Source organism: Notamacropus eugenii, chromosome 5 (genome assembly GCF_028372415.1).
Source record: "Notamacropus eugenii isolate mMacEug1 chromosome 5, mMacEug1.pri_v2, whole genome shotgun sequence".
NCBI lineage: Eukaryota > Metazoa > Chordata > Mammalia > Diprotodontia > Macropodidae > Notamacropus > Notamacropus eugenii.
The window spans coordinates 396,170,131-396,195,645 of NC_092876.1; positions in this window are offsets into that span (position 1 = coordinate 396,170,131).

The window sequence follows — 25,515 nt, forward strand, 5'->3', positions numbered from 1 at the left end:
TGGTGGATGTGGAAAGCAATGAGCCCAAGGAAACTCATATACAAACTGCCTGGAGTTAGTGGGATGCTTGCACAGGCAATATTCCATTAGGAGAAGGGACAGTGTCTAAACTTGCAGCTGCATTGCCTTCAGCTGATAAAAGGGGTGAACTGTTTCTCTGCATGAAGAAAATCATCATTAGTCGGAGCCCCACTCTCCTTCTGCCATGTTATTTTCCTGACTTTGCTTTGTGTGAACAGATGTCTCCCTCACCTCTACTTTTGGATATATTCCTCCACTTAAACAACATTATCATGTCTAGTGTACCTATATATCATAGTCTGGTGACTTTGACCTACAGACTGTTTACAATTTTTTTTCCTGATTCCCTGAAACATGACATTTCATTTAAAATTAGATCATACCTCCTATGATGGGTCTGTTGACTTTTTCCTCACCTACTAATCACCAGGTAATTCCCTGTATATGTTGAACCCCGTAGGACAGGGGCACTTAGGTTTATCAAGAGCAAGTTGTGTCAGAATAACCTCGTTTCCTTCTTTTGATACTGTTACTAAACTGATAGATCAAAGAAAATGCAAAAAAAAACCCCACAAGTTATCTGGATTTCAGCAAAGCTTTTTGTAAATTCTCACACTGTCAGTGTGGGTAACTTAGAAAAAATATGGACCATTGTCAACCTGAAGTCAATCTCTCATAAAAGGTCGCTTGTTGTGGTTCAGTCCATTAAGTTGTATTCTACTCTTTGTGACCCCATTTGGAGTTTTCTTGGCAAAGAAATTGGAGTGGTTTACCATTTAATTCTCTAGGTCATTTTACAGATGGAGAACTGAGGCAAACAGGGTTAAGTGACATGCCCACAGTCACACAGCTAGAGATGCCCTATCCACACTGTACCTCCTACTTGCCCAAATTACAAGGTACTTAATTAGCTGTTCAACCATGAGCAAATAATTGAACCTCAGTTTCTTCCTCTGTAAAATGGAGATAATAAAGATTAAGTTCTTACCTCATGGGGTTGTTGAGATTCAAAAATAGATAATGTATGGATACTGTTTCATAAGATTTAAAATATTTTAATAAGCACTATTATTCATGTTTAAACTAACATCCCTTCCAAGGAGTCATCTTTTGAGACTAAACTTTGATGTTCAGAATGCTGCTCCCAGTGTTTTGAAAGTTGCTTTTGGAATCCATTGCACATTCTTCAAAATATCTTTTAGGGTCACAAATCTTCATCCTTTGAGGGTTGATTTAATGTTTGAGAAGTCAATCAAAAGTTATTCTGAACCAAGGCACCTAAATGTAACTAACAATTTTGTATCCTGGAGCAACAGCTGCCCAAGATAAACAGCGGTACCTGGGGCACATGGTATCAAAGGTGCACTCAAATCAACTTTGTAATTCGTGGAGGGAAAATACCATGGGTAATGATGAGAGATTCAGTTAAGTGGGAGGATTAGTTACTACAGCGGCAGAGGGGATAGAATCTGAGAGTTGGAAGGGACCTAAAAATGTTATTTAGTTTAACCCACAGAATTTTTTCAAATAATATTTTATTTTCCCCCAATTATATGTTAAAACAATTGTTAACATTTGTTGGTTTAAAGTTTTGAGTTCCAAATTCTATCCTTTCCCCCCTTCCTGAGATATTAAGCAATCTGATATAGGTTACGCATGTGCAATCATGTAAAACATCTTCATATCAGTCATTTTGTACAAGAAGACTCAAACAAAGAGAAGGAAGGAAGGAAGGAAGGAAGGAAGGAAGGAAGGAAGGAAGGAAGGAAGGAAGGAAGGAAGGAAGGAAGGAAGGAAGGAAATTGGCATGCTTCAGTCTGTATTCAGACAATATCAGTTCTTTCTCATGAGGCAGAGAACATTTTTCACTATGAGTCCTTTGGGATTTTCTCGGCTCATTGCATTGCTGAGAACTGCTAAGTCATTCACAATTCTTCATTGTACAATATTGCTGTTATACTGCGTACAATGTTCTCCTGGTTCTGCTCATTTCACTTTGTATCAGTTCATGTAAGTCTTTCCAGGTTTTTTCCGAAATCATCCTCCTTTGTCATTTCTTATAACACAATAATATTCCATCACAATCATATGCCATAGCTTGCTCAGCCATTCTGCCTTGATAGACATCCCCTCAATTTCCAATTCTTAGCCACTAAAAAAAAGAGCTGCTTTAAATATTTTTGTATAAATAGGTCCTTTTCCCCTTTTTATCTCTTTGGGATACAGACCTAGCAGGCAGCCCATAGGATTTAGAGTCCCATACTATTTATACTCCTTCAGAGATGCCTCAATAAGATTCCCTTTCCACACAGTATATGGGACAGATTGTAGCAAAATGGTTATTACTCTGTCTAGGAAGAGGGTAAAGTATCACTGCAGTGAGGTAAGAAGCTCGTCTATCTAGAAATAAAAGAATAAATGTAAAGTACCAGGGAGGGATTAAAGATGGAGTGGAGAGTTTCTTCGGGAGATCAAAGAGAAAGGATAAAGAGATTGCAATCTGAGAACCCCACAGTCTTCCAAAACCCAAACCTCATTTTCTGCACTTTTTGATCAGGGGCTCACCTAAAGATCCCCTTTTCTCTGTCTGTTCTGTTGAAGAATTGAATTGCTAAATTTGGAGCCCTCTACATTTTGAGCTCTGGGATAAAAGTCCACTGGCCCTGACCTAGTTACAATTCTACCAAGACTGGCAAATAAGATAGATGATAAAGTCATATAATGCTGCTTGGAAACCGAAACAAGGTGGGCATAAAGTAATGAGGCTATTTTCATGTAAGACTCCTAAGCTGGCTGCAATGACAATTCTAGAAGAGAGGTTGGAATTCTAAACGTGGCAATTTTATTGGAATAAATGTGCAGCTTCCCACAGGGACTGCTTTGAAGGCCAACCCATATTTTTTCTAAGACACAATGGATTCTAAGGACATGATGGATCTTTACTGTCCAATAAGGAGAACTGAGCTGTAGCATTGGCTGTGCCACTGAAAAGCTCATCGACATTACTAGCTCATCGACAAATTAGTGAACCTTTCTGTTCCTCGGTCCCCTCACCTGCATAGTGAGAAGCTTGGCAAAAGTAATTTCTAACCTACCTTCAAGCTTGAGGATTCTGTGATTCTGTGCATTTGTTTAAAAACCAATCTCCTTATTTATGGCCACAGATCACATTTGTTACCTGTTACTATGCTGATTTAATGTTTTTATTTTTTTACCTGTATGTTTTATCAAGTCACTATTAGATTTAGGTTGTAAGCATCCTGAGAATGAGACATTTCCTCAACTTAACACACTTTTAGAGTACTGGTATAGGATCATATTCAATTAGGCTCTCAAGGTCTTTTGATGATTATAATAATAGTAGTAGTAGCTAGCATTTATATAGCATTTTAAGGTTTGTAAAATGCTTTACAACTATCTCATTTTATCCTCACAACCCTGTGAGTTTCCAGTGTCATTGTACTCATTTTACAGGTGAAGAAACTGAGGCATATGGATATTAAGTGAATCGCCCCATATAACTTGTAAGTGTCTAACACTGGATTTGAACTCAGGTCTTCCAAATTTCAAATTCTATGCTCCAGTCACTCTGTCACCTAGTTGATTGATAATAAACTCGTACTTTTTTTGACCTCTGATTTCACTCCAGAAGGGAAAGTTATTAATGATTCAGTATTCACAGTCCGGCACTGAAGAATATGACTGCCTGCTCCCCACATTGATTTAGCTTCCAGCAATGTTCCTAAAAAGAGAAACAGGCAGAGTTCCTTCTTCCTAAAGCACCCATATCTTAATCCTGTCTCATATAGTCCATGCCACCTTCCCCAGGATTCCAGAGTTGCCAAAGTAGCATTGAACTAGAGTTAGCTGTAGTGATGTGTAACACTGGAAGCCAAGGTATCCTCTCCTCTCTGAAAACAGGGAATGCCCAGCACTCAGCTACCAACACTGACCATAACACAGGCATCTCTGGGCATTTGTGGGTTTCACCTTAATGGTTTTGGTTAATCATAAGTTGGGCATTAACAATTAAATGAGAATATTTGGAGATTTGTAGTATACCACATAAGGAGGTGAAGAATTTTGTTTTTAATGTAGTAAGTCATAAATGCATAAATACTATATATTATTAATCTATTTTATCATTTACTACCATAAACATAGATACATAAATTTATTATAAACAGTTAAATTTTGTTGAGTTTTGGTGCCCTAAAGAACTCTGGGCTATGCACCCTCCTTGGAGGAATGCCTTCTCTTTGTCTTTCTACCCTCCAGACTCAGCCACACAATCCTGCAGTGATAATTGTATCTTGTGTTTTTGTAGATGGAAATCCACAAAGCTGTTGCTGCAGCTTTACTGGAAGCTGTGAAGACTCGACATGGTGTGAGAGAATCTTTCTCATGGAGAAACTGAAATTTTTTTATGTGTGTAGTATATATATATAGTGTGCCATTTTACTTGTTTTCTGTGTTAAATAAATCTGATTATAATTATTTTAAAAAATAAAGATTCGAGGTGGGACCTGGAATTATTCCCAGTTTTTCACATTGGCTGGGGTCCAGGTGTCCCTAATCCCAGGAAATGTCAAGAGATAACTATAGTAGGGCCTTAATAAATGCATATTCCCTTCCTCTTTCCCCCTTGAAGGTGCAGACTCAAATACCAAAAGTAGAAAAGAAGCAATATTGGAACAGAATATGACATGCAAGGCTAATCCTTCTGTAGGTGACAAAATGTAGTATCAGACCAAAAAAAAAGCCTTAGACAGAGCATTGTTACTGTTCAGTCATGTCCAGTTCTTCATGACTCAATGTGAGGTTTTCTTGGCAAAGATAATCGAGTGATTTGCCATTTTCTTCTTCAGCTCATTTTTCAAATGAGGCAAATAGGGTTAAGTGACTTGCCCAAGTTCACACAGCTAGAAAGTGTCTGAGGTCACATTTGAACTTAGGTCTTCCTGACTCCAGGCCAGGCATTCTATTCAACTCCATCTAGCTGTCCCTATTAGTCAACTAGCTTTATTACTAGCATTAATCCATGTGCCCAGGATTGTGTTAAGCACTAAGGACCCAGAAAAGTTAAAGATCGGTCCCTGCCTCAAGAAATTTACATTCTTATAGAGGAGACAATATAGAATAACTAAACATACAAGATTTATATAGTGAAACAAAAGTATCTTTAAAGGGGAAATCTCTAGCACTTCAGGGGGTGACTGGGAAAGGCTGCCAGCAAAAGGTGGCATGTAAACTGTATCTTAAAGGGAACTAAGGATTCTAAGAGTTGGAGGTAAAGTGGTAGAATATTCTAGGCATAGGGGAAGGCCACTTTAAAAATATGGATGTTGAAGATGGATTGTCTTGTGAAAAGAACTGTGAGTAGTTCAGAGTCATTGGATTATAGAGTACATAGATGGGAGTAAAGCATAGGACTGGAAAAAATAACCAACATTGAATCTAAATAGGATCATTGCTCTAAAGCTGGAGGAGACCTTAGATTAGAGGTCATCTAATCAAATTCCCTCATTTAACAAATAAGGAAACTGGGACCCAGAGAGACCAATTGACTTTCCCAAGGTCACATAGCTGGTTCATGGCAGAACTACCATTTGATCCCACATCTTCTAATTCTAAATCCATTGCCAATGATTCATTTGAAAGATGACAAACTGAGGTATGGATAGGTATGTATATGATCTGCTCAAGGTCACATAGCTAATAATAAGGACAGACAGAAACTAGTTTCTGTGACCTTTTGTAGTCCCTTTCCAGCTACAGTACATTAACTTATGATCAAAGCCAAGTCCTAATGAGGAAACATGGATTTAGAGAACTGACAGGCATACCCACAGTAGATTAGCAATAATAAGGCTAGAAGGGAAAATTTGTGTTTGATTCTAAACCTCTAAATGGCCCTGGGGTACATAGATAAAATTCTATTCTTGGCACAATTTTAAACATTTTGGGGTTTCAAAATAAAGCCTTGATTCTTCCTTCAACTTATCCTAGATTCCATGGGGTTTGGGAATATTTATTTTAATCATGATAGTTATTTAATTTAAAAATTATGTCCTTTGGAATAATAACAACCTCTTTTTCTTAAGAGAAAGACTTGGCTTAGAAGCACTTGTGAAGTTATGGGAATATTCCAAAGAGTACTGGATTGGGTTTAAAATTCTGCTCTGCAACATATTCTATGTGTATATCCCTGAACAAAGCATTTAACATCTCTGCACCTTTGTTTACTCAGAACATGCCCCCCACCCCACCCAGGTTGTAGGTTGATCCCTCAATGATGACATGTTGTATATAAGGAAAGATGACATTTGATTGACTCAGAGAACTCTGAGTTCACAAAACTGTGTAAGTTTGGAGAGATCCTAGAGAAGAAAAAGAAGTGAGATTCAAGAGAAACTGATGCAAGACACAAAGCATGAACTTTTAAATGGCTAATGGGAGATCCTAAAACCAAAAACATGTGAGCAAGTTGATCTGCATTATGTTCCTTAGCTTCTTACACCTGCACTCCCAGAGACTTCCCTGGTGAGATCCTTACTCTCAATGAACTGAGATTTTATCTTTCTCCCAAGTTGGACCTAATCTGCTTTTGAATATTATATCTAATCAGTATAACTTCCCCAATTTCTTTTCATCATTTGCTTGGATAAGTAGATTTGTTTGGACTTGAGATTGTGTATATGTTTACATCCAACTTTTGTATGTAGCCATCCATAAAAAAAGCACTCAAACATGCATGCATGTTTAGTGGGAAGGAGCTAAGCTAACTAAAAGTAATCCATGAATTCACATCCAGCCTCAGACATTTACTAGCTGTGTGACCCTAGACACGTCACTTAACCCTATTTGCCTCAGTTCCTCATCTGTAAAACAATCTGGAGAAGGAAATGGTAAGTTACCCCAGCATCTTTGCCAAGAAAACTCCAAATAGGGTCTCAAAGAGTCAAGACTGAACAACAATATATACCTCTATAGTGCCAATGCAATATTCACAGCTCCTGCAGTGACTATGAACATGCCAGCACAGTTCTGAGTTGCAAAATACAACGGACTCTCCACATGGAAGACAGAACCAAAACATTTATTCAGACACCAAAAAGCCAAATCCATCATAGTAACAAAGAAATCTATACACAATAACATTGCAGAGGGCAATGGCAACCCCAAGCCTTCCTCCATTAGGCCTCCCACAAACCAGTTCCCTTAAACAAATCATAAACAGGCTTCCTTAAACAAAATGCCCTTCTCTCACTCACAGCCAGCTGCCTGCTTGGCATCCTTCAGTTCTAACTGCACTCTGACTAAATTTCCTCTCAGTTCTACTCCAGTTCTGCCTCTTCCTGCTTCGCTGTATCAATAAGCACTCCAACATATACAGGGGGGGTCTGCTATCACAGGTTCTTAGATCTGCAATCATAAAAGGAAAGCAACTTTGAAGGGGTTAACAATCACTTTAATCAAGCACAGGTATCATTCCTTTAATGATACATTAAAGTATCATTAGTACTTATACCAAGTACATATGTCATTCACTTAGTTCAGGGGAGTTAGCACCCTAAATACACAGAGAAATCAAAGAAAATACAGAGAAATCAAAGATCAACAGACATGGCTTCCTCTACCTAACCATAATTCAACAGGCAGGTCCAACTGTCTTGACCATAGTTACCAGAGAGGAAAACACAGACATCTGGATTTTCAAAGCCAGGAGACTCCTTAGCTGCTTCCCAGAGTCCTCCTCTGGTCAAACAAACACTTCCAGTCAGTAAACTCCTATGTAAAGCCTGAACTCAGAGTACTTATACCTTTATTAGAGCCAGAGGGCATCCCAACTTGAGAACCAGTTCCTCATTAACAAAAGGCTTGGGCCTTCCCAAAATCTTCCCTAATCAAACTCCTCTTAATGGTCAGGCCTATTAATGGGTGGGGAAGATATTTAATCACATTAAAATAATTAATGATACAAATACATACACTGTTTCTAGTTAAAGAAATTCTTGTTTCTATACTTTACTCCTAGTAAGGACTTTTGATTGATAAAGGCAAGATTCAATCAGAGTCACTCAATTAAACTAAAACAAAAACAGCAAAAGATCCTATTTTGTTTGCCATCACATCTACCCATTCAGCAAACTCCTCCCATCACAGACCCATGTGATTCAGGCTTTCCTACTAATGAATGGGAAAGATCTTCCCATTTAAATTGCCATTACATACACCTACTGTGATACATGTTTATTTGAATTAAAAAAGTACACCCTTCATTCTCTGGAGAATCAGAGAGGTCAGGGTCACATTGTTGTTGTTTAGTCATTTCCAATGCCTTGTGATCTGTTACTGTCTCGATTTAGAATAGAATTATTTTCTACCTGTAGAGACTAGGGAAAGTGTTTTTCATTTCAAATGGTTAAGAAAGTATTGTGCCCATAGACTAGAAATATTTGAGTTGTGGTAAATAGATCTAATTCAAGCTTAATATTACTCTTGACGATAGGAAAGCGAAGGAGCGAGTGCCCAATTACAACCTTCCTGCTGTTCCTCACAAAGCCAAAAATTCCAGTCTTCCTCAGAGACAGGATGTGCTAGATCCAGGATCATATTTAAGTAAATATATCTACACTACATGTGAACTGTCCATTCTATATTAGGTGATCCATCAGACTATTTTACATTTAAAATTAGTGACTGGTTTAGATACTCCCAGCTGATACTTGGAAACGTTTTAAAGAGGGACACCATTTTCCTGTTATATCTGAAACTCCTGGACCTAATTCAGTGCCTTATACCTAGATACTTTATTGGCTTAGACAATTTCAAAGTTCACTTTCATTCTACCTCTTATATCTTGGTTAATTGCTCTGTATCCCATATGTATTCTTGCTACTTAGCTTTAAAAAGCCCTCAAAAAGATTTTCAATTAATTATTAGTTCTCTCCCCCTTCTAAAAAAAAGGGTTTTTTTTTTCCAAAAAGAATGGTTCTAGAGATCTGTGAATCAGTCCAACCAAAAGCAGTTTGGAACTTTGACCCACCAAAGTCACTCAACTGTGGAAATCCTTTGACCTGATGCTACCACTACTAGGTCAATACCACCCCACTTTCAAGAGATCAAAGAAACAGGAAAAGGACTCATTGGAATAAAAATATCCATACCATCTTTTTGTAGTCACAGAGAACTGGAAACTAAGGAAGTATCTATCAAATGGGAAATGACTGAATAAATTATGGCTAGTACATAAAATGGAAAATAATTGTTTTATATGAAATGACAAAGAGAAATCTGGAAAGACATGTGAAAGAGGGCAGAACCAGGAGAACAATGTGCCCAATAACTACATTATTATAAAGACATGCAACTTTGAAAGACTTGACCATTTTGATCAATAAAATGCCAAAAATTACTAAAGGACCAATGTTGGTCAGTGCTACCCACTTCCTGACTGAGAGAAGATAGAGTCAAAGTGCAAAATGAGAACTATGATTTCAGAACTAGCCAATGTGAGAATTTCCTTTGCTTGACTATGTATATTTGCTGCATGAGTTTTCTTTTCTTTCCTTTTTTTTCTAATGGGAGGGAGAGAAAATAAATGCTTGTTAATTGAAAAAAAGAAAAGAAAATTAAAAAGGGAACCTAAGAAAGAGACTACAATACAATGAGTCTCTCTCATGCTTCTTTCTTCAGTGATTAACATAGCCTCATGCATACTGACTGCTGGAGGAACTGAGTACTCTGGAGAATTCTCTGATCAAAATCCAAACAGTGGCAAAGTCTGCCTGTCCAAGTATGCTTTCCAGAAAGCCACAAGTATCTCTCTTCTGGCACTTGGAGAGGGCTTGAAATATGCCAGGCAGCATGTGGAGCCATCACTGCTCTAATTAAATTGCTATGAGCAGGATTTCAGCTAGAGCTTAGCATACTGCTGAATCCTAGGGGCCCCATTTCAAATCCTGCATCTCAAGGCAAGAAGCCAGTATGAACTGCAGCCTCTGAGGTGTCTGCTTTGCCTTAGGTTTTGAGGACAAGCTGAGTGCAAAAAAAGACCTTGTTGACTACTTAGAGGATGTGATTTCATTCCTAATCCCAACTCCTAGCTGATACTTGGAAACTTTTTAAAAAGGGACACCATTTTCCTTTTGTATCTGAAACTCCTGGACCTAATTCAGTGCCTTATACCTAGATACTTTATAAATGGTTGTTGAGTTGAGTTCATTCCACAATTAGAAGTGAAGCTTGAAACTGAAATACCTTCCCTGGAAATATAAGCTCTGCATGGTCAGAGAATTTCAGGTTGGAAGGCCCCTTAGAAATCAGCTAATGCAACCTTCTCATTTTACAGATGACCTTCATTGAGAAGAAATTAAGTAACTTCACCAAGAACATAGAGACAATAAGCAACATAGATGAAATCTAAATATAAACCTTCTGACTTGAATTTGTTGCCTTTTGGTAAATCTCACTGAAGGGATTTTAAGGGAGAATAGTATAAAAAAAAATAAGTCACTGACATAACTAGCAGTTTGGTGCCTGGGGCAGACCGAATGAGACATGCCTTCAAATCAACCTTTTTAAAACAAAGTCAATTGGGAGGGAAGGGCTGGGAAGGATCTAGAGATGGGAAGCCCCTTGGTGGGATGGGAGATACAGAGCTAGAGAACAAAGTAGAATTGGAGCACCTGGTAACTTGTTCATTTAAGGAATAATTCTTGCCAAGTACAGGCTAGATTCAGTTATTTATACATTAATGAAACAAAATAAGGCCTATCAGAGCACTCTAAGTTTCAGTTCCCTGAAGCAAATCCCCAGTTTTTCCACTCTTGTTTTGTTCTGGGCACTAGCACCCTCAGGTCTGAGAGCCAATGCCATTCTAAGAGGAAAAAAAAGGAAGATAAACTTCTTTTATTTAAAAATTTTGCCTCAAGCACACCCTGTGTATAAAGGAATAGAAATTCCCTAGTCTTTTACAGCCTCCCCTAAGACACTAATTTAGCAGCTACTTTCTCTATGTCTTACCATTTTCCTATTAGATTAGAATGATGATTCTTTCTAGTAATACATATCCATGAAAATACTGTAAGCATTATGTATGTATAATATGGATCATAGATTTCATTTTTTAATCATGTATGTGATATATGTATAATATATACATATAAATATTAAGCTGTGTCTCTAGTATGTGTATAATGTACCATGCAATATATATAGTTTTATGCAATTATATTATACATCTATCATGTATTTGGGGGCATAATGGTTTTGACTTCTCATAAAGCTAGGAATAAACAGAGAAGACATATGAATTAATAACACCAAAATCCATTTTTAAAAATGAACTTGATTTTATCCATCTGTTTTATTACCTTTAATTTTCCTAATCTGTGGCTCAGTCTGGCAGGAATGAACCATCAATTCTCCAGCTCCTCCAGAAAAAAAAGAGCCTTAGTCATTTTACATTTTTAAAATGTAATATATGTGAAGTTTATGAAGCACATTCAAGCACCTTTGAAAAATAAGGAATTCGGCCATTTCTCTGACTAAATAAAAATACTTGCATAGTAACACATGAGAGCAATGGTATAGTCTTTCATGAAGAGAAAAGTCTTCAGAAGGCAGATTCCATGAAGATGGACCATGCAGTCCAAATTCCAGAAAGAAATGGGGAAGGGAGAGCATCAAGGACTTCAGAAGGATGCTAGTGAAAATGTCCTGGTGGTGAAGAGCTTTGCAATGAATCTATTGGATTCCATGGAGAAAGGTTATAGAATCTACTTCCATATCAGTTCTTTATAAAACTAAAACTGCACATAGTATATGTATGTATGTATGCATGTATGTATATGTAAGTTATAATCTACCTGGGATTATTTCCTTGTGTTCTTTCAAAGATGAGCACGATGACCTCAAAATATCCCTTCCTCAGATAACTGTACGAAAACATGCAGCTCATTTTGTAAAGCTAAACCATAGCTCCATCTAATGGCCAGAATGAAAACTTCAATTTTCCCCAACTCCTGAAAGCAGTAGAACCAAGCAAAAAGCAATCATATTATTAAGTATGTTCTAGGTGCCAAGCACTGAAAGTAAAAAAGAAAGAGGAAAAAAACAGTCCCTGCTTCCAAGGAGATCACAGTGTAATGGGGGAGAGAACACGCAAATAACAATGTACAAATTGCTTACAGAATAAAAAGGAAATCATTTCAGAAGGAACACAGTAAAGAGAACTGAGAAAAGCTTCCTTCAGAAAGCAGGAATTAAACTGAGACCTGAAGGAAGATAGGGAAACTGAGGTGCTGAGATGAAAAGGGAAAAGGTTCTGAACATAGGGGACAGCCAGTGAAAATGCCTGGAGTTAGGAGAGGACAAGGGGTGTTCAAAGTCTCATTGTTATTTTTTTAATCAAACTATTTTTTTAAAGAACTAAGAAGACCTTTTCATTTCACTTTAGAGATAGTTCCCTGGTGTGTATGACTGTGTCCTACAGTTATTTCCCATGTGAACTCTGCATGCAGGTCAAATCTAGGTAGTATAAAGGGAAATGGTGATTTTTTTCCTCAAATGTCTTTTTTAACTTAACATCTGTTCTAGAATTATGTAGTGCTCCTCCAATCCTGTCTACTTTCCCTACTGCTAATGAGAAATGCGGTGTGACTTTACCTGATGGTGGAGAATGACAAAAGAAGTGGGCAAAAGGATGTAGCCAAACATGGAAGCAAAAGACAAGGTCACTGGGACTTGGAGAAACTAAAAGAATAGGACCTCTATCCTAGCCATCCCAAGCAGAACTCTCTCAAAGTCAGAGAGAGAAACCAGCATGGAATGACAGCAAGATCTTTGCTTGTTCCTTTATGGCACTTAGTGACCCAACTTTAAGTTGCTTCATTCATACTTTCTGTTCCATAAGCAATTGGCTGGCATCCAGAAGAAGCATTTGGAGCTCTCTGCATGCAACAGCACACTCCATGGAAAAGCATCACCCTTAGAAGGTTGAGTCTGTACCCAGTCTCATGTTCCATGCCAGAAAAAGGAGAAGCTAAGTCCCAAGTCCAGAGACCCTGAATCTGCACCTGCTGGGTGGCATGCGTCAAATATTGTCTAATAATAGTGTGGCACTGTTCACAAACCTGTGATGCATAGATCATGACACAGCGAGGTGGTACAGTGGATAGAGCACCAAGCCTAGAGTCAGAAAGACCTGATTTCACTTTTGCCTCAGATACTTCCTAGCTGTGTGAGCCTGGGCAAGTCACAACCTCTTTGCTTTAGCTTCCTCATCTGTAAAAATGGAGACAATACCCTCAATTGCCTACAAAAAGAGCAAAAATCTATAACAATATCAACACTTCCTACTCTAAAGGACTGACATGAGGTGCAAATGAGATAATACATGTAAAATGCTTTAGAATCTGTAAAGTCCTGTATAAATTCGAGTTACTTCAAAAATTCTCTCTCTTCTTAAAAGAAGGAATCATAGAGTAGGTCATACACAGGTCACCATTGTGATGAGTTTGACCAGTGATGGTTGTTGTCCTTCATTCTCGAAGAGGACAAAAATGACATCACTAGGTTGGAGTAAAAATATGGTCAACTGTGGCTGATCAGACCAATATGAACTTGGAAGGGTTTACCACAGACTGGGGCATAAATAGTCCACAGGAACATTTGGAGTGGAGACGTCTCTAAATGTGGCTGATTAACAGAAGCCCAGGCTTGTGTGTGTGTGTGTGTGTGTGTGTGTGTGTGTGTGTGTGTGTGTGTGTGTGTGTGTGTGTGTGTGTGTGTGTGTGTACAAAACACTGAAACTTTTCAGTCAGCCCATATTGGGCTCTGTTAAGAAATCTTTAAATTTAAAGGACTGTTGGCCATATTGCACAAGCATGTGCAAAAGTACTAGGTTATTTCAAGCATTAATTTCATTTTTTTAAATACAAAGCTGGCAGGCTTTGGAGTCTTGTTAGCACTTGTTCACATTTCCCATCTCTCATGTCTCAGAGGATACTAACCAGGATGTTTAGCTCCAGGAACTTTATCCTTAAAATTTTTTCCTATATGTTACACATTTCTAGGTCATCTCAACCTTGAATTTGGGTTTGCAAAATTCAACCCTTTCACATTCAACAATAACACCTACAATTCCAAGTAGCTGCCACCAACACCTATAGCAGTTTTAGGACTTGAAGAGTCACGCATAAATCGAAGAATTCTTATACAGTTTAAAACTTTGGAAAACAAACACAAATCTTGAAAAATTCAATTAGACCCCTTCACCTAAGAAATGAGTATGCTGTTTGGGCAGCTAGGTGGTGCAGTAGATAGAGCACCAGTGTAGGAATCAGGAGGACTTGAGTTCAATTCTCACCTCAGACACTTGACAGTCATTAGCTGTGTGACCTTGGACAAGTCACTTAACCCCAATTGCCTCATCCTGGGTCATCTCTAGTCATCCTGATGAACATCTGGTCACTGGATTCAGTGACTCTGGAGGAGAAGTGAGGCTGGTGAGCTGCACAGCTGTCCCTCACTCAAAACAAAGTCAAGTGCAAGTCATGTTGTTATTTGTCTGATGGCATGGTCTTCTTCAGCAACGAAAAACAAACACACACTGGGAGTTGTATGCTAGCCAAGAAAAGAATTTGATTCTGTTACTTTCATTTGAATTGTATAATTTACCAGAGTGGATCTGTTTGTCTTATGTGTTCACATAGGCATCTTAGTGGTTCAGTAGATAGAGTGACTGGAACTGAAGACAGGGAGACAGGAGTCCAAAAGTGGTCTTAAACATTTACTACTTGTATCACCATGAAGAAATTGCTTAACTGTTCCTTGTTTCAGTTTCCTCATCTGTAAAAATGGAGATAATAATAGTGCTTATCTCCCAGGGTTATTGTGAAATTAAATGAGATGAAGTAATATAAACCTTCAAGCATTATATAAATCCTAGCTGTTATTATTACTATAATTATTCACATAAAAGGTGCTTATGAAATGCTTATTTATTATGTATTCCTTATTTGTTTTTTTAATTGCCATTTTCACTTATTGTAAACTTTGACACTGATAAGGATGAAATGAAACCTCCCAATTGTTTTAACTTTAAATATTTCTTTTTTTCCAGTTACATGTAAAGACAATTTTTGATAATCATTTTTTATAAAATTTTTAGTTCCAAAATTTTTCTCCCCCCCTCCTTCCCCTCCATTCCCCCTAAATAAGCAAACAATTTGATATAGGTTATATATGTGCAATCATGTAAAACACATTTCCATATTAGTCATTTTGTGAAAGAAACAGAAAAAAAAGGAAAAAATTACCACAAAAAAAAAAAGGGAACATAGAATGCTCTGATCTACGTTCAGACTCCATCAGTTCTTTCTCTGGATGTTGATAGCATTTTCCACCATGAGTCTTTTGAGATTGTCTTGAATCATTGAATTACTGAAGAGTTGAGTCAATCGTACTTTACAATGTTGCTGTTACCATGTACAGTGTTCTAGTTCTGCTCTCTTCACTTAGCATCAGTTCATTCAAGTTTTTTGAATTTTTTCCAAAATCCTCCTGCTCATCATTTCTTACAGCACAATACTATTCCATTACATTCATACACCACAACTTGTTCAGCCATTCTCCAATTAATAGGCATTCCCTCAATTTCCAGTTCTTGGCCACCACAAAAAGAGCTGCTATAAATATTTTTGTACATTGTTGTTTGTTTTTTAAAGAAGTTATCAGAACTGAGATCTTAAAACTGCATTTTAGTTGGTATCTCATTTCCAAAGTTGAAGATGGCTTTAACCTTCCTTATTTCTGTTTTCTCTTCTGTCCCCCATTACTTAGGCACCAAAGCCTACACTTTCACATCTCTCACTCTCAAATCCCCGACCAGTAAAAACTTGCATCAGTTTTCCCAGACATTTTAACAGATTTGTACAAAAAAGTCCAAGGAACCAGAAACCCACCTCACTGGATTATTGTAAGGATCAAGTGAGACAATACATATTATAATAATGTCAACTATCATTAAATTCTTATGGCCATGAAAAAAACATTACCCCATCTTCCTATTTACAATTATTTTTAACGTAGAGCTAAGATGCTTAGATTATCTTAATTCAAAAATGATGTTTGTCCTAAAGACCACATAGTCCATATTTTTTCATTTTACAGATTTGGAAACAGCATCAGAAAGTATAAATTACTTTTTCAAGACCATTCAGATAGTGATTAATAGAACTGGGATTTGAATCCAGTCCCTCTGACTTCAAATCTATTTGCCCTTCTACTCTATCATACTGATAGGACTATGAATAAGAAAATCAGGTAGCTACCCTAAATACTTGTCAGGTGTGGCAGCAAGTAGAGAATTGGACCTCTTCAAAACAAGAATTCTTAACTTTTTTGTCTCATGGACTCCGTTAACAGTCTGATGAAGCTCAGGGGCCACTTTTCAAAATGACATTTGCTTTCTACATTTATAATTGAAGGAAATATGAAATTTTAGCTAGAGGCTGGTGAAAATAGAGGTGATTTTTTTTCCCATCTAAGTTCACAGATCCCACTAAAACCTATCCAGATTGGAAAATTTTGCTTTAAAGGAACAGGTGAAATTATCTCCCCTTCAGTATTGGCTGAGGCATGGGAAGAGGAGTAGAGTCCCTAGAGTGGCTCTCTAGGGCCTCAAGTGTGGCCTTTTGACTGAATCAAAATGTTACAGAATAATTCCTTAGGATTTGGATTCAGTCAAAGGGTCACACTTGAGGACCTAGAGGACCACATATGGCCTCAAGGTCACAGGTTCCCTATCCCTGAGTATAGACACTAATCCCATTTGGATTTTTTGCAATGCCAGAAAGATGTACAATAATCATACCGCTAAGCAAACATAAGTTTTTCATAGTCAGGAGAGCCTATTTGTATTATGTACATACACACACACACACGCACATATATATATATATCATTCATATACATATGTATGATCTGTCTGTTTATGTTCATCCTTGGTTTTAGAAAAAGACCATGACATCAGAGAAATGATGACATGACTTGCATTTGACTTTGTTTTGCATGCAAGGTCACCAACCTCACTTTCTCCGCCTGAGCCATCTGGGTCCAGTGACCAGATATTCATCAGGATGACTGGAGATGACCCAGGATGCAATGGGAGACCTTGGCCTTTTTAGGCTTGGCTTTTCAGGTACTCATTTAGAGAGAGGTAATGCCCATTGAGTGAACAGGTCTCTTTAAGAAGTAGTCAGGGAATGGCGCTTTTGATGAACAAAAGAAAAATAACTAAATCAGCAGACACTGTTACTAGTGACAATCACTCTAAGCCAGTCATTAAGTGGAGCTCGGGCAGGGAACTATTGTTGTCCAACCCATGGATTTCAGAGTGCATATTTTACAGATATACAATACAGAATATATATATTGATATATGAGAGATATATGCACATATTACTATATAATATATGAGGTGGGAATGTATATAAGTATAATATATAGTAGATGACTGTATATATATATGCATATATGTATAGGTATGTCTGTGTGTATATATATATTACTATATCATTTATCAATATACACACACATACAACCTAGCCAAAACAGGACCAGACTCCTGTGAGGTGACCCTTACGGGATTCATTCTAGAACAGTTGTTCTAGGCAAAATGTGTAAACAGTGTGATATTTCAATGACATAAGAAAATATTTTCCCATCATTCTAGGTCATCACTTCAGAGGGATTAGAAAAGAATGGCGAGAGAGACAAACACTTGTGAAAAGACATCGAAGGGTGTTAGTCTGTGAAAGCATAGTCTATGGGGAAATAAAAGAGTGATTTGATGTCTGCATTTTATGTAGAAATCAACAGTGTGAGATTTGAATTAGAACTTGTAAATCACCCTGGCTCAGAGAAACGACACAGAGATAATAACAGAACAACAAGAAGAAAAAATTTGAGTTCACTACAGTGAATTCACTTCTTCAGCAGTTTATGGTTTAACACGGAAATCTAAAAAGATTGTAGGTTTTTTCTCATAATATTTTAATATTAGACATGGTTTCTTATCTCAGTTGTATTACTTACTACCTCTGAGATCACAGGCAACCTATTTCCTGTCTCTGGGTTTCAGTTTCCTGATTTACAAAATGAGTGGATTAGACTCAACAATCTTGGTGAAAGATCCTTTTTTTCTTTCTTTCTTTTTTTTTAAATTTATTTATTTATTTAACGTTTAACATACATTGTCCCAAAATTTTGGGTTCCAAATTTTCTCCCCTCTTGTCCCCTGCCCCCACCTCAAAACACCAAGCATTCCAATTGCCCCCATCTCCACTCCACTCTCTTCTCTATCATCCCTCTCTGCCCTTGTCTCCATCCTCTCCTCTGTCCTGTAGGGTCAAATAACTTTCTATACCCCTTTACCTGTATTTCTTATTTCCTAGCGGCAAGAACAGTACTCAACAGTTGTTCCTAAAACTTTGAGTTCCAACTTCTTTTCCTCCCTCCCTCCCCACCCCCTCCCTTTGGAAGGCAAGAAATTAAATATAGGCCAAATCTGTGTAGTTTTGCAAATGACTTCCATAATAGTCGTGTTGTAGAAGACTAACTATATTTCCCTCCATCCTATCCTGCTCCCAATTACTTCTATTCTCTCTTTTGATCCTGTCCCTCCCCATGACTGTCGACCTCAAATTGCTCCCTCCTCCCCATGCCCTCCCTTCCATCGTCCCCCCACCCTGTTTATCCCCTTATGCCCCCTCTTTCCCGTATTGTAAGATAGGTTTTCATACCAAAATGAGTGTGCATTTTATTCCTTGCTTTAGCAGAATGTGATGAGAGTAAACTTCATGTTTTTCTCTCACCTCCCCTCTTTTTCCCCAAACTAAAAAAGTCTTTTGCTTGTCTCTTTTATGAAAGATAATTTGCCCCATTCCATTTCTCCCTTTCTCCTCCCATATATTTCTCTCTCACTGCTTGATTTCATTTTTTTTAAGATATGATCCCATCCTCTTCAATTCACTCTGCGCACTCTGTCTCTGTGTGTATGTGTGTGTGCGTGTGCATGTGTGTGTGTGTAATCTCACCCAGTACCCAGATACTGAATAGTTTCAAGAGTTATTAATAATGTCTTTCCATGTAGGAATGTAAACAGTTCAAATTTTATAAGTCCCTTATGACTTCTCTTTGCTGTTTACCTTTTCATGCTTCTCTTCATTCTTGTGTTTGAAAGTCAAATTTTCTTTTCAGCTCTGGTCTTTTCATCAAGAATTCTTGAAAGTCCTCTATTTCATTGAAAGACCAATTTTTCCCCTGAAGTATTATACTCAGTTTTGCTGGGTAGGTGATTCTTGGTTTTAGTCCTAGTTCCTTTGACTTCTGGAATATCCTATTCCATGCCCTTCGATCCCTTAATGTAAAAGCTGCTAGATCTTGTGTTATTCTGATTGTATTTCCACAATACTTGAATTGTTTCTTTCTAGCTGCTTGCAATATTTTCTCCTTGACCTGGGAACTCTGGAATTTGGCCACAATATTCCTAGGAGTTTCTCTTTTTGGATGTTTTTCAGGTGGTGATTGGTGGATTCTTTCAATATTTATTTTGCCCTTTGGTTCTAGAATCTCAGGGCAGTTTTCCTTGATAATTTAATGAAATATGATGTCTAGGCTCTTTTTTTTGATCATGGCTTTCAGGTAGTCCCATAATTTTTAAATTGTCTCTCCTGGATCTATTCTCCAGATCAGTTGTTTTTCCAATGAGATATTTCACATTATCTTCCATTTTTTCATTCTTTTGGTTTTGTTTTGTGATTTCTTAGTTTCTCATAAAGTCATTAGCCTCCATCTGTTCCATTCTAATTTTGAAGGAACTATTTTCTTCAGTGAGCTTTTGAATCTCCTTTTCCATTTGGCTAATTCTCCTTTTGAAAGCATTCTTCTCCTCATTGGCTTCTTGAACCTCCTTTGCCAATTGAGTTAGCCTATTTTTCAGGGTGTTATTTTCTTCAGCATTTTTTTGGGTCTCCTTTAGCAGGGTGCTGACCTGCTGTTCATACTTTGCTTGCATGTCTTTCATTGCTCTTCCCAGTTTTTCCTCCACCTCTCTAACATAATTTTCAAAGTTTTCTGAGCTCTTTTTGAGCTTTTCCATGGCCTGAGCCCATTGAGTGGGCTGGGATACAGAAGTCCTGACTTACGTGTCTTTCCCTGATGGTGAGCACTGCTCTTCCTCATCAGAAAGGAGGGGAGGAGAAACCTGTTCACCAAGAACGTAACCCTCTATAGTCTTGGTTTTTTTCCCTTTTCTGGGCATTTTCCCAGCCAGTGACTTGACCTCTGAATATTCTCCTCACACCTACCTCACCTCCCGATCATCCCAGCCAGCACTTGGGGTCTGAGACTCAAATGCTGCTTCCCAGCCTCAGGGCTTTGGGCGGGGGCAGGGCTGCTATTCAGTGTGAGATCAAGTTCAGCTGCCCAGGTGGGGGCAGGGCCACCTCACGGGCTCAGTTCCCTCAGGGGGTTTATGCAGAGACCTTCAACAGTGGATCCAGGCTCCTACCTGCTTGGGGAGCCCCAGTCTGCTCCCACTTCCGCTGGTGCCTCCCGAGGGGGCCTGAGTCATGGGGGCTCCCCACTTCCCTCTCGACCTGCCGAAGAGACCCTCTCACCGACCCCCATCACCTGTGGGTGGAGGGACCTGCGCAGCTGCTAGAGATTCTGTCCCTGAAGCCTGCTGGGATCTGCTCCTCTCGGCGCTGGGCAGCCAATGCAGGTCTGGGTTCTGCTCCTTGTCTGCAGTGTGAAGAACCTTTTGCTCTCTGGAGCAGAAATCTCATCTGCTCTGCTGTTCTGTGGCTTCTCCTGCTCCTGAATTTATTGGCAGCTCTTTTCTACAGATATTTCATGGACTGTGGGTTCGGAGCTAGCATATTTGTGTGTTTCTACTCCGCCATCTTGGCTCCGCCTGAAAGATCCTTTCTAGAGCTATCTGGCTTCTCTTTGACTCCATCCGTAGTGTTTATATGTGCCTGGCATTACTGACACAGGACCATAAATTGTCTTCCTGCTTTGTCATTAACGGAGCGAGGAAGCCACTGGAATATCCAGTCCCATGCTTTGGCTATTTACAAATCTGCTATCAGATTATGATCCAGGAACTTTTCAAACTACTATCTGATTTAAAAACTCCAGGCTCAAGGGACATATTCAAGTCTGATATTTCTCCAATTCTTAAGGAAATCAATGGGTTGCAGTGGAATGAGCACTGACTCTAAAGCCAGAAGACCTGGGTTCAAATTCCACCTTTATTGTGTGACCTAAGGCAAGGCAATTAACTTTCCTAATCTTCCATTTTAATATCTGTAAAATGAAGGGATTGGACTAGATGACTTCTGATGTCCTTACTAGCTTATGATATCCATTATATCTTGTTTCCAGTTATGTTCCCTGATATTTTGGAAATATCCAGTTGATTCATTTTCTCTCATTTGGTTTTCTCCAAAAAACCCTTCTACTTTTTTTTCCAGTGGCTTCAATTCTTATGGACTGTTTTCTTACTTTTTTTTTGGAGAGAATTTGTCATACACTCAATGAAGCAAAGTCAGTAAGTACAAAAGATGAGACTAGACCAGAAAACATGTCCCATAAATATAGATCATAAATCCAGGTCACAAATATGGACAGATGTGGCTGTATTTTCAATTCCATCAACTTTTCTTTTAAAATGTCATTTTTTTTGTTTCTCAATTATCAAGTATTCAAGCTTCCCTTTTTTCTCCTTCCTATCTCTCCATCCACAGAAGGAAAAAAGGATGGAAGGAAGAAAGGAAGGAAGGAATAAAAAGGAAGGAAGTAAAAATGAAAGGGAGATAGGGAGGGAGGAAAAAAGAGACTCCATATTATATAAACACAGTCATGCAAAACAAATTCCAGCAGTGGTCATGTCAACAATGCATTTCTTATTCTGTAAATTAGTCATCATCTTGTTCTGTCATGAAATGAGTGGCTTTCCTCATCAGCCCCTCAGAATCATGGTTAATCACTTAATTGATCAGAGTTCTTAAGCCTTTCAAAACTATTTATTTTAGTAATATTGATATTATAGTAGAAATCATTCTTCTGGTTATGCTGACTTCATTCTGCATCAGTTCATTCAAGTATTTCTATATCTCTGCATTTTTTTCCTTTTCTTTAGCGCACTAATATCTGATTACATTCATATAACACAATTTGTTCAGTCATTTCTCAATCTATGAACATCTCCTTAGTTGTCATTTTTGTCACTCCAAAAAGTTACTATAAATATTTTTATACATATCTGACCTTTTCTCTTTCTTTGATCTCTTTGTGGCTTAGTCTTTACAATAATACATATGGGTCAAATAACATGCAACATTTTGTAACTTTTGTGAGTAATTTCAAATGCTTTCCAGGGTAGTTGGACCCATTCACAGTGCCACTGACAGTATATCAATGTGCCTGTTACCTTGTAGCCCTTCCAACATCTGTCATTTTCTTCTTTTGTCATCTTTGGAAATCTGATGAGTGTGAGGAGGAACTTTAGAATTGCTTTGACTTACATTTGTTTAATTATTAGTGATGACTTAGAGCATTTTTTTATGTGACTAAAGACAGTCTGAGTTTATTCCCTTGTAAAGAATCTGTATCCTTATTCTATTTATCAGTTGGGGAATGGTTTTTATTCTCATATTTTTAATCAGTTGTGTGTGTGTATGTGTGTGTGTGTGTGTGTGTATGTGTGTGTGTGTGTATGTGTGTGTGTGTGTGTGTGTGTGTGTGTGTGTGTGTAGTAGCAAAAGTATTAATGTCCCAGAAGATACAGGCTAAAATCTTAGCTTTTAAGGCTTAAAACTGCATGAAGAATTTTGGAATACTCTGTATATCTTGGAAATAAGACCTCAGAGAAATATTCTTTGGAGATATCTTTTTCCCCAATTAGTTATGCCCCTTCTAATCTTAGCGGTTGGATTTGTTTGTGCAAAAACTTTTCAACTTTATGTAATCTAAGTGAGTCATTCTTGCTTTTTGAGGACAGCTAGATAGTGCAGTGGATAGAGGAGTGGCATTGTGCAATCAGAAAGATTCAATACCAATGCAGCTTCAGACACTTCCTAGCTGTGTGACCCAGGACAAGTCACTTAACCCCTGTTTGTATCAGTTCTCTTATCTGCAAAATGAAGATTAATAATAGCATCTATTCCCCAGGGTTATTGTGAAAATCAAATGAGATAGTAATTGTAAAGCACTTGGTACATAGTAAGGGTTTTATAAATATTAGCTATTATTTTTTATTAACCATTTCCTTTGAGACTCTTGACCTCTTGGGTCTCCATGTGAATTTTATTATTATGTTTCTATTTCAATAAAGTATTTCTTTAGTAGTCTGATTTGTATGATCCCAAATAATTAAATTAATTTGGGTGGTATTGTCAATTTTATTATGTTTGCCTAATATTCATGATCAACTAATATTTCTCATTATTTAGGTCTGTATTTCAACAAACAGAGTTTTGAAGTGACATTTAATAATAGATAACATTTACACAGCGATTTAAGGCTTACAAAGTGCTTTATCTATATTGCATCTTCACAACAACCCTGGGAGGCCTATGTTACTATTATCCTGATTCTGCAGCAAGAAAACTCAGCTTACATGATTTACCTAAAACCACACTGCTAGCACTTGCTATCTGAGGCTGGATTTGGACTGAGGTTTTCCTGACTCTAGATCCAAGGATCTACCTGTACCATCTAGCTGCCTATTTATGTAATTTTTCTGTATATATTGATAGGTAGACTCCCAGTTGGATGCCTTTGGAATTCTGATAAGAATGTCCTTGACCAGTGTGGTTCAGTGACTCCAAGGGACCAGTTCCATACATGAGAAAAATAAAACTGAAGAGAATCAGTATTTTTACCAAGACAGGACTTGCTTCTTGGCTGTGGAGTCTGGAATCACATTAGTACTTCAACTCCATTCTTTACCACAGAAGCAAAATGGGAAAAAAAAGTGATTATTTCTACTTCACTGTAATTTTTTTAAACAAAACTAGACCATCTTTTGCTAAGGAATTTAATGCTAATGGAGCATTTCAGTACAGAATGAACCAAGTGAATTTGGACAGTGAGACTCAAATTAACAATAGTAACAGCCCAGACTGAGTGTACCTTGTTTTCTTTTGACCAATCTTACTTTCTTGTTTTCAAATTTAGTGAGTTTCCAATATGGACATTTGTCTCAATATTTGCATGAATTTTAATTTCAAATGTGTGTGTGTGTGTGTGTGTGTGTGTGTGCAAATCTTGCTTCCCACCTCCAAGATTCTGCCATCTATACAATACCTGATTGTTTTCCTTGACTCAGACATGCTTCATGTTTCTTTGAACCATGATAATGAAAATCTTAAAAGAACTTTTCTTTCACTTGTTTTTTATATACTGAAATTCCACCTTACAAAGAAAATCATTGTTATAATGGAGATGCAACCTATTCTTTGATATTCCCATTAATATATGTAAACTATTTAGACATTCACTTCCACAGATGAAATGGTTTTTGTCTGGCTTCTTCATTTTGGTGTTGGTCTTTAAACAAAAGTTTGTACCCACGAACAGATTGACTTCTCTTGTTAAACTTTGGTTGTCAACAATCATTTATGTGTTGGGAACTGTGTTGAGGAGAGGGGTAAGGACAATGATGTTCTATGGAGTCAGAATGAAGTAAAACTGCTGATGGAAAATGGAAAGTTGCCTGAAAAGTTCTGAGCTCTCTATAAAGAAAGGTTGGGGATGATTTTAATGCTTCAACTTCTAGCCCTCCAGTCAGAGGCAACTGAGGAGGTTGAAAGGATGGTGAGTATAAAAACAGATTAAGTCTGAAAGGTAATGAGATTTCAAGGTGATTGGGTTATCCTAGGAGAAGCATGATGTTCCCTGGAGCCAAAAGGAAGCAGCGCCACTCATGGAAAATTACAAGTAACTTTTCCCTAAAAGGGCAACAGGAACAGTGAGAAGGGAAGCAGAGAAAGGAGGAGGCACTTCAACATAAATCAGCAGCAGCAACCTGGTGAAGTAGTGGATAAAACCTGCATGGAAGGAGCAGAAGCACAGGATAGAGTTTTGGCTGAAAAGGGCAAAAGGCGGTGGGAATGGTGAAGAAATGGCAAGCAAATTACCCAGGACTTTAGGAAAGGAAGGGGATAGAATAGGTAGAGTTAGCAGCAATAGAAAGATATGGCTGATTATCAGGAGACTGAGACATTAGTACTAGGTATTCCCAGGCACAACATAAACAAACCTCATTGAGGCAAGTCAGATGTTATATAACAAACAGGAGGAAGATTGAATTTGAATAAAAAGAAAGAAAAGGAGACAAAGTAGAAAGAATCTTAAATTATTTAATCACTTGTCTAGATCTGTGATATCCTGATAGTCTGGAAGTTATGAATGTGG